Consider the following 12336-nt stretch of genomic DNA (forward strand, 5'->3'; position numbering starts at 1 on the left):
GGATGTCCCGTTTCTTCAGAACTTCAAACGCAAATCCCTATTACTTTTCTCCACGTGTGTAACACAAGAGATGGCGGGTGGGGTTTCACTCAGATGGTGCCCAATTCAAACATCACAAGGACACCGAGGAACCCTGCGAGAGGAAACCAGGGGCAGCTCGGGAGCGGGGGCCTGTCCCTTTAAATGCGCCGGGCGCGCGCTTTGTGCGTTTCGGGGGCCGAGCCCTGGCTGGTGGGCGCGCGGCAGGGAGGTGCAGCGCGCATGAGCGAGCGCGCGGTAGAGGAGCGCGCGGCGGTCGGGGAGCGCGCATAAGAGCGCGCGCGGCAGGGGAGCGCGCGGCGGGAATGTGAACGCGCGGTGGGCCGGGCCGGGACTGTTGGCCAGGAGCGCTCCGGCTGGTCGGCTGTCCCACGGCGCGAGGGCTCCGGGCGGCGGTCCGGGTGGGCACCTGCAGTCCCTGGGAAGGGGGCTCCTGCCAGGTGAGTGCGGACTTTTCGATCGAGGGTAGGGTTAGAAGGGCGGTGTAAGTCCTGGCAGCCTGTCCCCTCGCCTGGCACGTCGGTGAGCTGGGCGGCGTTTGGACTCTGATGAGGGAGGCTAAGTCGGGTGGGTTTCAGGTAGAGAAAGGTGTTCCCATTTTTTTGTGACCTGCTGCCTGCGCTTCCCACGCTTTTCTGCGGTGCCCTCCTTGCGTGGGTCTCTGGGCGAGCTCTCCCTCTCCTCCACACCGCTTGTGCCCGTCTCCTGGAAGTTAGGAAAGGCTGGCGCAGTCTGAAGGAGCGTGGTCAACCCGGTGACCTCACTCACGGGAAACCCGCTCCCTCCTGTGGGATTTCAGGGGTTCGCGTGCGCCGCGGTCGCGGGCAGGAGGGAGGACGCGGCGTCTCCCCGCTCCGAGGTTGTTCTCTGGGGGCTGGGGGCGCACGGCGGTCGGTGGCGCAAGCTTCGCTTTGTGCGCAGAGCAGTCCCGGGTGTCCCTAACACCCCTCCCGTCGCCGTCCCGAGATGGGCGAGGGAGTCGTCGCCCCACTGGCTACACCGGCCCTCGAACTCTCCGGGCTGTCTGTCCCTCACGCGGCGGGAAGGAGGTGGTCAGAGCCACCTGTTAGACTGGTGCTGGTGCACAGCGACCGGTAGATTTTCATCCCCACCTCTGCTGCCTAACCCCCGACCCCAGCGGGTAACTGAATCAAGCAGACACGTGTAGGATCTGCTAGTGAGCCGGGGCGGGAGGGATTTTCAAAAGAGAAGAAAATGGGGTCGATGTGATGCAATTTAACAAAAGGCAATAAAATAAACTCCAGTATTTCTCCAAGGCTTTGAAACTTTCCCAGTATTGTTTTACGGAGTCTAAATTTAAGCGTCTAGCTTTTTTTTTTTTTTTTTAAACCGCAGGAACTAACCTCAGAAAACAACTCTCTGCCAGGACCTAGTTGATGCAGAGCTGAAAACTTAAAGTGAGTTAAGGAAAATGATTTTTTTGTGCCTTTTCCCCACCCCCACCCCCAAAAACAGAGTAAAACGTTCAGGTCTGTTGCTGGAGACTGTGGGAAGAAGGCTCCTTCTAGCTCCAGTTTTAATGGAGAACAATTTCTTTTTAACCAGTATTTCTCAAAGGTAGAAAAACACTAAACCAGGTATAAGTGTAAACTTCAGGATAATGCTCGCAGGAGTAACCTTTATTAAAGATACTTTTCTGCTTTATGTTTTTAAAAGCACTACATACTTCACGCTCACTACAAAGTTTGCCCTCATAGTTCCATGTCTGAATGTTACAGATTGTTTTTCTAGGTGGGGGAGGTATTTTCCTTCATGAGGCCAATGTGGAAATACAAACAAATGCCCTATTTACTTGGGATTGGGTGGGAAGGGTGGAAGTTGTCTAAAATCTCTCTTGCCAAACTTGACAGCGTATGTATGGAATCTTGTGTATTTTCTTGCCCAGACCAGTAATAGCCATCTTCAAATGAGCTTTCCTTTGAAATTTTTGGATGCTGATAATTTAAAAGTAACATATTTTCTCCATTGCTAGAGATCAGAAAGCCATCGTTAGAATGCTAATGTAGAAAAGGCTGGAAAGAGGAGAGATGCTTTTCAGAAAATCTGAGTGTGTCTGACTGGGTGGTGGCCACCTTTGTGGCAGAGGGGATGTGCCTGTTTTCGGGCTGGCCCCGGGTGTTCATGAATTCATTCAGTGCTATATTTGTAGACTGTTGAACACCCACAATGAGCTGAGCACTGAGCTAGTCAATGCACATACAAACATACCCAGATAACAGCCATATGGCCCAAACTGATTAAAACCAGATCAAGTAAGCCTTCCTCAGGAGCTGAAGATATACCTGGCCCTGGTTCCAAAGTTCTCAGACACCTAAGGAGCCTATAGTTGTCACCCTGTGTTGATGCTAAAGATCATCTCAAATAACTACAAGAGGTGGAGTGGAGCCTTGAAGCCTGAATCCAGAGAGGTGAAAGGCTTGGGTGGAGCGGAGAACAGGGGATCCTCTGGAACAAAAAGTTCAAGTGCATCTTATCTACAAGGCTGTGGGACAGCTGCCAGTGGCACGGAGGCCATTCAGGAGAAGGTGCCAGAGAATCCTAGGAGCATCCCAGAACTTGAGCTCTTTCCTTTGCTGCTGAAGGGCGGCGTTTCGTTTCAGTTTCCATTGCCCTTTCTGGTGGCAGTGGTGGCTTCCCCGCTGTGCTCCGCAGCTCTCCCTGTGATAGCCTGCGGCATTCTCCTCTTAGACCTTTGACTGAGTCCAGGGGCTTTGTACTGAAAGCCTCTGTTCGCCGACACAGTGGGGTCAATATAGTGGGAATACTGGCAACATCTATAGAGAACCACCTTGAAGCACCTCTCCATAACACCCTTATCCATCTGGTCCAGGACTCACAGCATTAATTTTGAATCGTATTTTAAGAATGTGGGTACTGGATTTCTAATCCATGCAGCCAGGATTGGTGGTAAAGGAAAGTGTGGGGCAGAACATTCCGCCTTATTGGATCGGGATGTGATAGCTCTATGAATGCGTTATCTTCAGGCAGGATATTTGCAAAGACCCGACAACCGTGAAGACTTGATTCTCTCGCTCTTTTTTAAATTGTAAAGTACGTATTAAATTTGTCATTTTAAAGTATACAAATCAGTGGTATTATTAAGTACTTTCACATTGTATGTGTTTGAGAAGAATGGGTTTTCTTTTTTTTTCTGTAGAGATAGCCATTAAATGCACCTTATTAATTGCATTATTCCTCACTAACTTTGTCTACTTAACATATCAATAACTGAAATATATTGAAAGACCTCACTAATGGGGATCTGTCAATATCTACTGGTACTCTGAGACTATCTGTGCATACAACTTTATATTTTAATATCTAACAACATGCATTTGTAAGTTTATATTGTTAGACATACAAAGTCTAACAGGAATTGAACTTTTATCATTACATAGTTACCTTCATTACTAATGGAGATTTTTGCCTGATTTAATATAGCCAGAAGTAATCTTTTCATTGTTACTGTTGTTAATATTTGCTTGATGTATCTTTTCCAATCCTTTTAATTTTCTTTTAAATATCTTCTTTTTTAATTTTAATTTTTATTACAATAACTTTAGGGTTATTTATATAAACAGTCACATAAAATATATATATATATATATATATTTTGTATTAGTTTCATGTGTACGAAACACTGTGATAGACATTTATCATTTATACCCCTCACAGAGTGATAACCCCTTAAGTATCTTTACTGAGGTATAATTGACATTCAATGAACTGCACATATTTAAAGTGTAAAAAAAAGTACATTCACAGTGTTGTGCAACCATCACCACTATCTATTTCCAGAACTTTTTCATCACCCAAAAGGAAACTCCATATGCGTAAAGCTTTCACTCCCCATTTCCCCCCTGGCAGCCACTAATCTACTTTCTGTCTCTATGGATTTGCCTGTTCTGGAAATTTCATATAAATGAAATCATATAATATGTGGCCTTTTGTGGCTGGCTTGATTTTCATTTAGTAGTGTTTTCAAGATTCATCCATACTGTAGTGTGGATGAGTACCTCAGTCCTTTTTATGGCTGAATAATATTCCATTGTATGGATAGACCACAATTTGTTTATCCGTTCATCATTTCATGGACATGTGGGTTGTTTCCCCCTTTGGCTACTGTGAATAATTCTGCTATGAACATTTGTTTACGAGTTTTTGTCTTCAGCCCTGTGGGTCTAGACCTAAAAGTGGAATTCCTGCATAATACAGTAATACAGTAATTCTATATTTAACCCATTGAGGAATCACCAAACTTTTCCACGGTGACTGCACCATTTTATATTCTCACTAGCAATGTAGGAGGGTCCGATTTCTCCACATCTACGCCAGCACTTGTGATTTTGTGTGGGGTTTTTTTAATTGCCATCCTAGTGGCTGTGAAATGGTCTCATTGTAGTTTTGATCTGCATTTCCCTGATGACTAATAATGTGGAATATCTTTTCATGTGCTTGTTGGCCATTTATAGATCTTTGGAGAAATATCTATTCAGGGACTTGATTCTCTTTTGTATTAGCTTTTATATCACCAAAATCTTGCATATGAGTAAATGTAGTTATTTTCACAGGGTGTGGTTTGTATATTATGTTCTTTCTCAAATCTTCCTTCTGTTGTTTCATGGTTTTTGTTTTTTGTGTTTTTTTTTTTCTGTTTTTCTTTCAGGCTTCTGCTGCTCCTTCTAGGACACTAGTTGTCTGACTTGTGCTGTGAAATAATTAATATTCTGCCTTTTTACTTACTGATCCTAAGGCCTGGGGTTTGCATCGATTCATTCAGCGATATTTGTGGGCTCTTGGCCACAACAAAGTGCTGAGTACTGAGCTAGTCATTGGACATACAACTGTATCAGTCCTCATATGCTTCTGTTTTTGATGTTCACAGCTTACATTTTATTTTTTTTAATTAACAGATTAATAGAGCCTGGCTTAGGGAAATAGAGCAGCACTAAATTGGAAGTGATGGGATCCGCCTCAGGTGTCATCACCAAATAGCTGTGTGACCCTAGGATTCACCACTTTACCTTTTTGGAACTTGGTTTCCTGGTCTATAACAATTGGGGCCGGACTAAAAGACATCTCAGGCCGTCTCAGTCCTTGAAACTGGAGATTATGAATTAATGATTCACCACAGCTTTCCTTTGTAAACCTAACTCTGTGAGTGTATTTAAAACAGTTTTTTTTTGCACAACCTACTTAAAGGAATTATCTTGTATGGGAAAAAAATGCCTGTGCTCTTTTATGCTAAACTAAACTGGTAACTTTGGTTGATTGCTGCCTTCTAAAATGGTGCATCTGGTATTTTTGGTAGATTGAGAGGGTTTGAAGAGCTTACATGAACATTTAAGGTCCTACCATGCAAGGCACAACTGGCACTGCAGAGGTGAATGAGGTGTGGTCCCAGCCCTGGAGAAACTGTGACCCAGTAAATGCGAGAATGTAACTGTTGAATGTGAGTGCATAGCAGAGGACCAAAAGTCTTTTGGGAACGAGGACAGAGATATTCTTCCCTTCATGGGCATCAGAATAACTGTTGGAGATTGTAACATTGGAGCTGGGCTTCCACGGGAGGACAGTGGAAAATTAGAATTGCAGAATTGTGGCTTTGATTATCATGCTAAAGAGTTTAAGGTTCATTTTGGGGCATTAACCACTGAAGGTTTATGAACAGGGTTATGACAGCAGGTCTGTGTTCTGACTTTACTGTGCAGTAGACATTCATACATGGTGGGAATAACGTGGGTGGGAGTAACTTGAGTGATATGTTCAGGGTTGAGCAGGGAGGATAGAAACGTGGAGATACAGATACGATGGTACAAACAAGGCGATGGCAACGAAAATGTCAAACGTAGAATAGAAGTTTGCGTATAAAAAAGTTTTAAAAAGCATTATTCTAGAGTAGCAAGCTAAAGACCTTGACCCAGCTCTTTCTGACTTGTCAAATTGACTTGCAGCCTTTGGACCTCAGTTTCCTCGTATGCTAACGTGTCCTCCACACACACTAGAAAACTAATGAATTTTTTGATTGAGCTCCTGCTAATGCAGCAACTTCACTTTATGAACCAGATGTCTTTAAAATGTGTGTAATTATGTTGTGTATTAGACATTTATTCGTGTTGTACCCTATTGTGATTTTAGAGGTAGCTTCTGAAGAAAAATATTTTAGTATCAACATGTAATAAAACCATATTAAACCAAAATTTCACTTCAAGAAACACTTCACTTTTTTACAATGTTAATTATCAATTCGATTCCAAAAACATTAGATTAACCATATGAAATTACTGATATCCAATTATTTCTAACCTACACAAATGACAACTTCAAATAATTCACTCTAATAATTGCAGGCCAGATGTTAGACCCTTAAGCTTTTGTACTATGAAGGAAACCATCAACAAAACAAAAAGATAACCTACTGACTGGGAGAAGATATTAGCAAATGACACATCTGATAAGAAGTTAATATCCCAAATATTTAAAGAACTCATACAACTCAACATCAAAAAAAACCCAAACAATCCAAGTATAAAAAAAATGGGCAGAGGATCAGAGTAGACATTTCTCCAAAGAGGACATACAGATGGCCAACAGGTACATAAAAAGATGCTTAACATCACTAATCATCCAGAAAATGCAAATCAAAATCAATGAGATATCACCTCCCACCTATCAGATTGGCTATTATCAAAAATTAAAGAACAAGTGTTTGTAAGGATGTGTAGAAAAGGGAACCCTCATGCACTGTTGGTGGGATTGCAAACAGTATGGAGGTTCCTCAAAAAATTAAAAATAGAATTACCTTATGACCCAGCAATTCCACGTCTGGGTATTTATCCAAAGAATCCAAAACACTAATTCGAAAAGATATATGCACCCCTATGTTCATTGCAGCATTATTTACAATAGCCAATATATGGAAACAATTGAAATGCCCATCAATAGACGACTGCATAAAGAAATTGTCCTACATATATACAATGGGGTATTACTCAGCCGTGCAGAAGAATGAAATCTTGGATTTGCAACAACATGGATGAGCCTAAAGGATATAGTGTGCTAAGTGAAATGAGTCAGACCAAAACAAATATGGTATGATTTCATTTACATGTGGAACCTGAGCAAACAAAATGAAACAGAAACAAACTCATAATACAGAGAACAAACTGATGGTTGCCAGATGGGAGGGGGCTTGGGGGGTTGGCTGAAAAAGGTGAAGGGCATAGAAAGTACAAATTTCCAGTTACAAAGTAGTCACAGGGATGTACAGTACAGCATAGGGAATATAATCAATATATAATAACTATGTATGGTGTCCGATGGGTACTAGACTTATTGTAGTGATCACTTAATAAGATATATAGATGTTTAATCACTATACTATGTACCTGAAACTAATATAATATGCTATGCCACCTATAATTTAAAAATAAGATTTTTTAAAAAAGAATAAGTCAGTGTACTTGAAAATTCACATAAAAATACAGCGTGTTTAACAAGGTATTTCTTAGGTAATTCTCATTTCATCAGGATGGTATTAATAATTTCGTTTTGGTTTTCCCAGGCAGTGAGGTTTACCGTGAGACCTTTGCCATTACATAATTGTCAGACTCCACTGTCAAACTACTTAAAGGTGCTGAGTTTTCTCCCAGAGAGGTTGATAGGCAGTCTTTGAATTTCTTTATGTTTTTACTTGACAAACTTTGTTTGTTTTATTTTAGCCTTTACATTCCCCCTCCCAGATTGCCTGACAACTCTCCCCCCACCCAGTTCTGGAGGCACACTGACCCCATCTTGAGCTTTTGGGGATGGAGAGCGGGGGTAGGGGGTGCAGTTCCCACCTGCCTCCAGGGAGACCAGGGAATTGTACCTCAAGAGTTTGTAAACCTGCACCAGGACGGGGACCAACACTTCCCCCACCAGTGGGGTCTGGCCAGGACGTGGGCTCGGGGCAGCTCCTAACACCCCTGGAGACACAGAGCCTATGGACAGGAGCCACCATCCCCACACCCCTGCTCAGGATTTGGGGGAGACGGGGACAGGAAGCCCACCAAGAGCCCAGAAGCCCCTGCTGCAGAGCAGGGCATGCTAGGAGAAGGCAGAGAACCAGGGGAGATTCTTGAGATGCCTTTGTCTCCAGCCAAGCCTCTTGGCCCTCTCCCTGGGGGCAATGCCAACTGTCCTCTCTGACCCCCCACCCCAGCCAAGCCAAGAGCCAGGCACCCGGTCCTTACCACTAGCCAACAAGAAACAAAAGTAGTGAAAACACCAACATTTGTTGCCAGAAAAAAAACCACCTAAGTATTAAAAATTAAATTAAAACGGAAGCCCCAGTCAACTGAGTCAGCAGTGATCTGGTGATTGCAGACTCACAGACAGCCCCCCATTCTTCCCCCAGCCCCAGAGTCTCTAAAGACAGCAGGAAGGGGCTTGGGAGCCAAGTGTGCCCATCACCAAAAAGGGCCCTGTGGGGAATAAATGTTGGGGGGAGGTGTCCTCAAGGGTCCCCAGTGTGGGGCACTGAGGACACTCCTTGAATTTCTGTTAGTATCTTAACTGTCAGTTGGAGTCTCCATTTCTTGAAAAACTGCTGAAAACCCCTTATCTCTTCTGCTCTGTCAATTGGGATATGAGTTTGTGCCTAAAGGCCTGGATTTGAAATGAGTGATTTCAGCACTTTGTTACTAGGTTCCCAGAGGGTATCTAAGAAGAACCTGGGGAGAAGAGAGCCACCCACAGGGTAGATGTTCTGATGTGGTTAAAGCTTGCTGTAGTGGATTGATGGACCCGGCAGGTCTTGGTGAGCTGTGCCCCGTCCCTGGCTTGGATTGAAATCTGTTCAATTTGAGATAAGATGTGCCAGTCAGATGTCTGCTTCCAATCTAACCAGGGGTTGGTTATAAATACCATGTGAAATGAACATGCTCCAAGTGGGGTTTGTTTTTATTATGAGGATGAATGAAAAATTCTGCTAAGAATTTGGTGCTTCTCAGAAAAAAAAAATTAAAAAACAATAAGGTACAATTATTACTTCCAAGTAGGAAGTACTGCATTTTATCTCACCAGAGTAGCACGTAGTGGGTGCTCTGGTAATATTTGCTGAATAAAGAGAAAGCACAAACCTGCTAAACAAAAGAACAACATAAACTGGATTTTCTTCTTTTAATTTGCTAAAGAATCCAGAAATGCAGTAGGCATATAGAATGTCAATTTATTTAAAAATGAGCTAAGTATAAAAATTTGAAGTGTCTATCTTTGCAAACATCTCATGAGCTAGAATTAGGTTTTCACCCTTGTTGATGTTTGTCCGTTTGCTTCTTCCTGGGTCATAATGTTTTGGTACTAGGAACTAATCTGAAATCCAGCCAGGTTTTTTTCAGGTGAGATTTTACTTTAGGAAAATCTAGTATCCACATCAATGATAGATAGCAGACTGCTAATAGGAGATTTCTTCCCTCAGGACCTGCGAACCAGCCAGCCTGCCAAGGCGCTACTGTGAACTTGTTTGCCTAGTGTAGGCGAATCAATTACTCTCGTGTCCTGTATGGCCCTGAGGAAAATACTGCCTTCTGTTAATATTTGAAACTATTCACAATCGACACAGTCTGAAATCAACCTTGTTTTTCTACACTGTGCAAAAAAGAGCTTTCCAAAAAAAAAAAAAATCTAAATGAAAGCATGGTAATTGTTCTCCAGAAGTAAAATTAGTAGGCTTTAAAATGTTAAATTGTGTTTAATACCACTGAGTGCCAGTTAGAGCTTAAAGTCCTTACGGAAGGCATTTCAGAAGAAAGGAAAAAACCCAGTCAGAGAAAAGACATCTTATGAACCGGATGCTAAACCATTGAGCACATCAACATTTGAAAACTCCGGAACAAAACTAACTCTCCACTCCCAGCCCTCCCAGCACCAACCAGCTTCACCCTGAGGTGGATTTGCCTTTGATCTGCGAGGAGACAGTCCTAGCTTGTTAGTTTGCCTAGTGAATTTATTTTTGGAAGCATTCCTTTTTTCCCAAGGTTTTTGTATTCTTGACATTGAGAAAAAGCCGAAACTAAAGAAAAGTTACTACATATTTATTTTACTTCAGCCCGTTTGTGTGGAGGCCCATGTTCAAAGTTAATTTTGGTCGTGGGTCACATCTGTAGGTGTACATGTGCGTGCATTCATGTTGATGTTTATTGCATGTCAGTAGTGGGAAGCGTTACTGGCTTGGTGTGTCTGATGTATTTATTGGTGCCAATTTTTTCTTTTTCGCATATTACTTGTAAAGCTAAGGGAAGCATCTCCTTTGTGGCTGTGTTTAAGTTACCCCCCCATGCTTCCATTTGCCCGTGATTGACACCTATAGGTTGAATGAGAGTAATTTCTCCTAAATGTGAGGGATTTGGTCTATATACACAATAGAGGGATAAAGGATGGTTACGACAACAATGTGAACATATTTGAAACACTCCTAAGAGTTTAAGGTCTTCTTTTAGCGCAAAGGTCTTCTTCAAGGGCACTGTGTTGTTTTCTTTACTCAAAAAATAAGATGATTTTAGAGTTTTAAAATATAAATATTGTTTAAGTAATAAATATTAAGTCCATATTTTGTGACAAATATTTTCCAAAATGCTGTGGCTATAGTAAAAGACAGAGAGACTTACAGGGAGTTTCTAGTCTAACTGAGGAAAAAAGAATTACATGCATAAGAAACAACTGAGTGACAAGAAATGGCATTATGTAGTTAACAAGTGGTGGCATATAAACAGTAGGAAGGGAAGGAGGCAGGTGGAGAGGTCCCTGTTGAGTAGCACCGTGAAGGAAGGGCTGAGAAGGCCCGGTGTCGTTTTTTTGAGCCAGGCTTTGAAGGCTGGGAGGAGAGCGATGGGGGGCGGTGAAAATGTGACTCACTGAGCAGAATGTGTAGGAGACAGGCTGGATAAAGGGTTTACATTGTGGGAAATAAGGTCGGAGAGATAAGGGTAGGCCAGATTCTGGAGAGACACTCAAAACTCTGTTCTTACAGACAGGTTCCTTGGCAGTAGAGTTTAGGAAAATGAAAAGTGTACCAACTTTAACAGGCCCCTGCTACCAGAAGTAATTCAGGATTTAGAAAGGCTATTTAAATACTATTTGCAGTTCGCTAGTGAATGTTGGAGTATTTGTTTTATTTTCAGCACACTTTGGAATAGAAAACTTGGAAGAAAATGAGCTACAGGACCAACAACTACTTTTATCTCTCTGCGAGCACAGCTGGTAGACTCTATGTGCACATGTGCGTCTTTGTACGGTGAGGGCGTGAGGTGACAGATTGCACTTGTGTGTACATCGGACCTAAGGCAGAGTTGTGCCCAGAATTACTGGATGTGCTGTGATAACTAGAGTAAAAGCATTTTCATGGGCTTAGTCTGTAAATTATTTTTAGGGGAGAATTGAAATGGTTAATTTAGTCTAAGAATTTTGTTAAAGCCCTAATAAGTTGAATAATAGAAAAGAAAGAATTTCAGTACTCAGTTTCCTTTTATCTTATGAATTGGTTAACAAAACAAGAGTCTTGACATCATTCATAGCTTCATCTTCTAGTTAATTTGTCATTATAAGACTCATTTTTGTTACCACACATTATAGAATTAGCACAGAACCAGGTAGAAACTATAAAAATCGGACTCCCATCTTCTTTGTTCAAGGAAATCAGAGCTAAGTGACTAGCACGTGAATACATGTTGAGAGGAGCGCGTGTCCAGACCTACTCGATTTAAGGCCACAATGACTACTCTGTGTTTACTGATTATTTCATCTAAGAGTGTGTACATTCCACTAAAAATGGCCATCAGCTTAACCATATGAAAAAGCCTATTCATGATGAGGATCTGTGGTGACTCAGAAACCGTTCCCATTGTAAAACTCCTTCACTTTGAATGTTCTTGAAGGTCAAGAAAAACTTACCTTTTGGAAAATGGCTTGGCTGTTAAATCATCATATTGGGATTTCTCAGAGTATGGCTTTAAAGATATGTTCTGTCCTAAGATTGTTTTTCTAGGTTTGGGAACAAAGCTTCCCCAGAATCCTGTGAATGGAAGTCGGCGAGAATGGGATGATCTAGTGTAGAGGCGGACATGGGGGGCGTATTTTTAAGAAGCTTATTTCTACCCTGTTACCGGCTAGGCTATGCTTCTGCTGACTGTACCTTAGCACATTTAGTTAACAGTGGGTGACTAGACAGGGGATGAGGGTCATAGGTCCATGGGGTTCAGAGTCCTAAGACCCCACCTGGATCTTCTCTTTGGCGAA

At 42.3% G+C, this 12336-nt stretch overlaps 1 protein-coding gene across 2 annotated transcripts in view; it reads left to right on the forward strand.

The window, feature by feature from the left end:
* The first annotated feature begins 293 nt into the window (after nt 1-293).
* PROSER2 (proline and serine rich 2) overlaps nt 294-12336 on the forward strand; it is a 40139-nt gene continuing 28096 nt past the window's right edge. The window contains exons 1-2 of one of the 2 annotated variants that reach the window (XM_074324985.2): nt 354-479; nt 1396-1457. The gene's annotated coding sequence lies outside the window, so the exon portion shown is untranslated. Of the gene's footprint in view, nt 480-1395; nt 1458-12336 lie in introns of both variants that reach the window. The other variant, XM_019710278.3, reaches the window with a different exon arrangement.

Source organism: Rhinolophus sinicus, chromosome 1 (genome assembly GCF_057876585.1).
Source record: "Rhinolophus sinicus isolate RSI-liver-muscle chromosome 1, RSI-T2T, whole genome shotgun sequence".
In the NCBI taxonomy this organism is placed as follows: domain Eukaryota; kingdom Metazoa; phylum Chordata; class Mammalia; order Chiroptera; family Rhinolophidae; genus Rhinolophus; species Rhinolophus sinicus.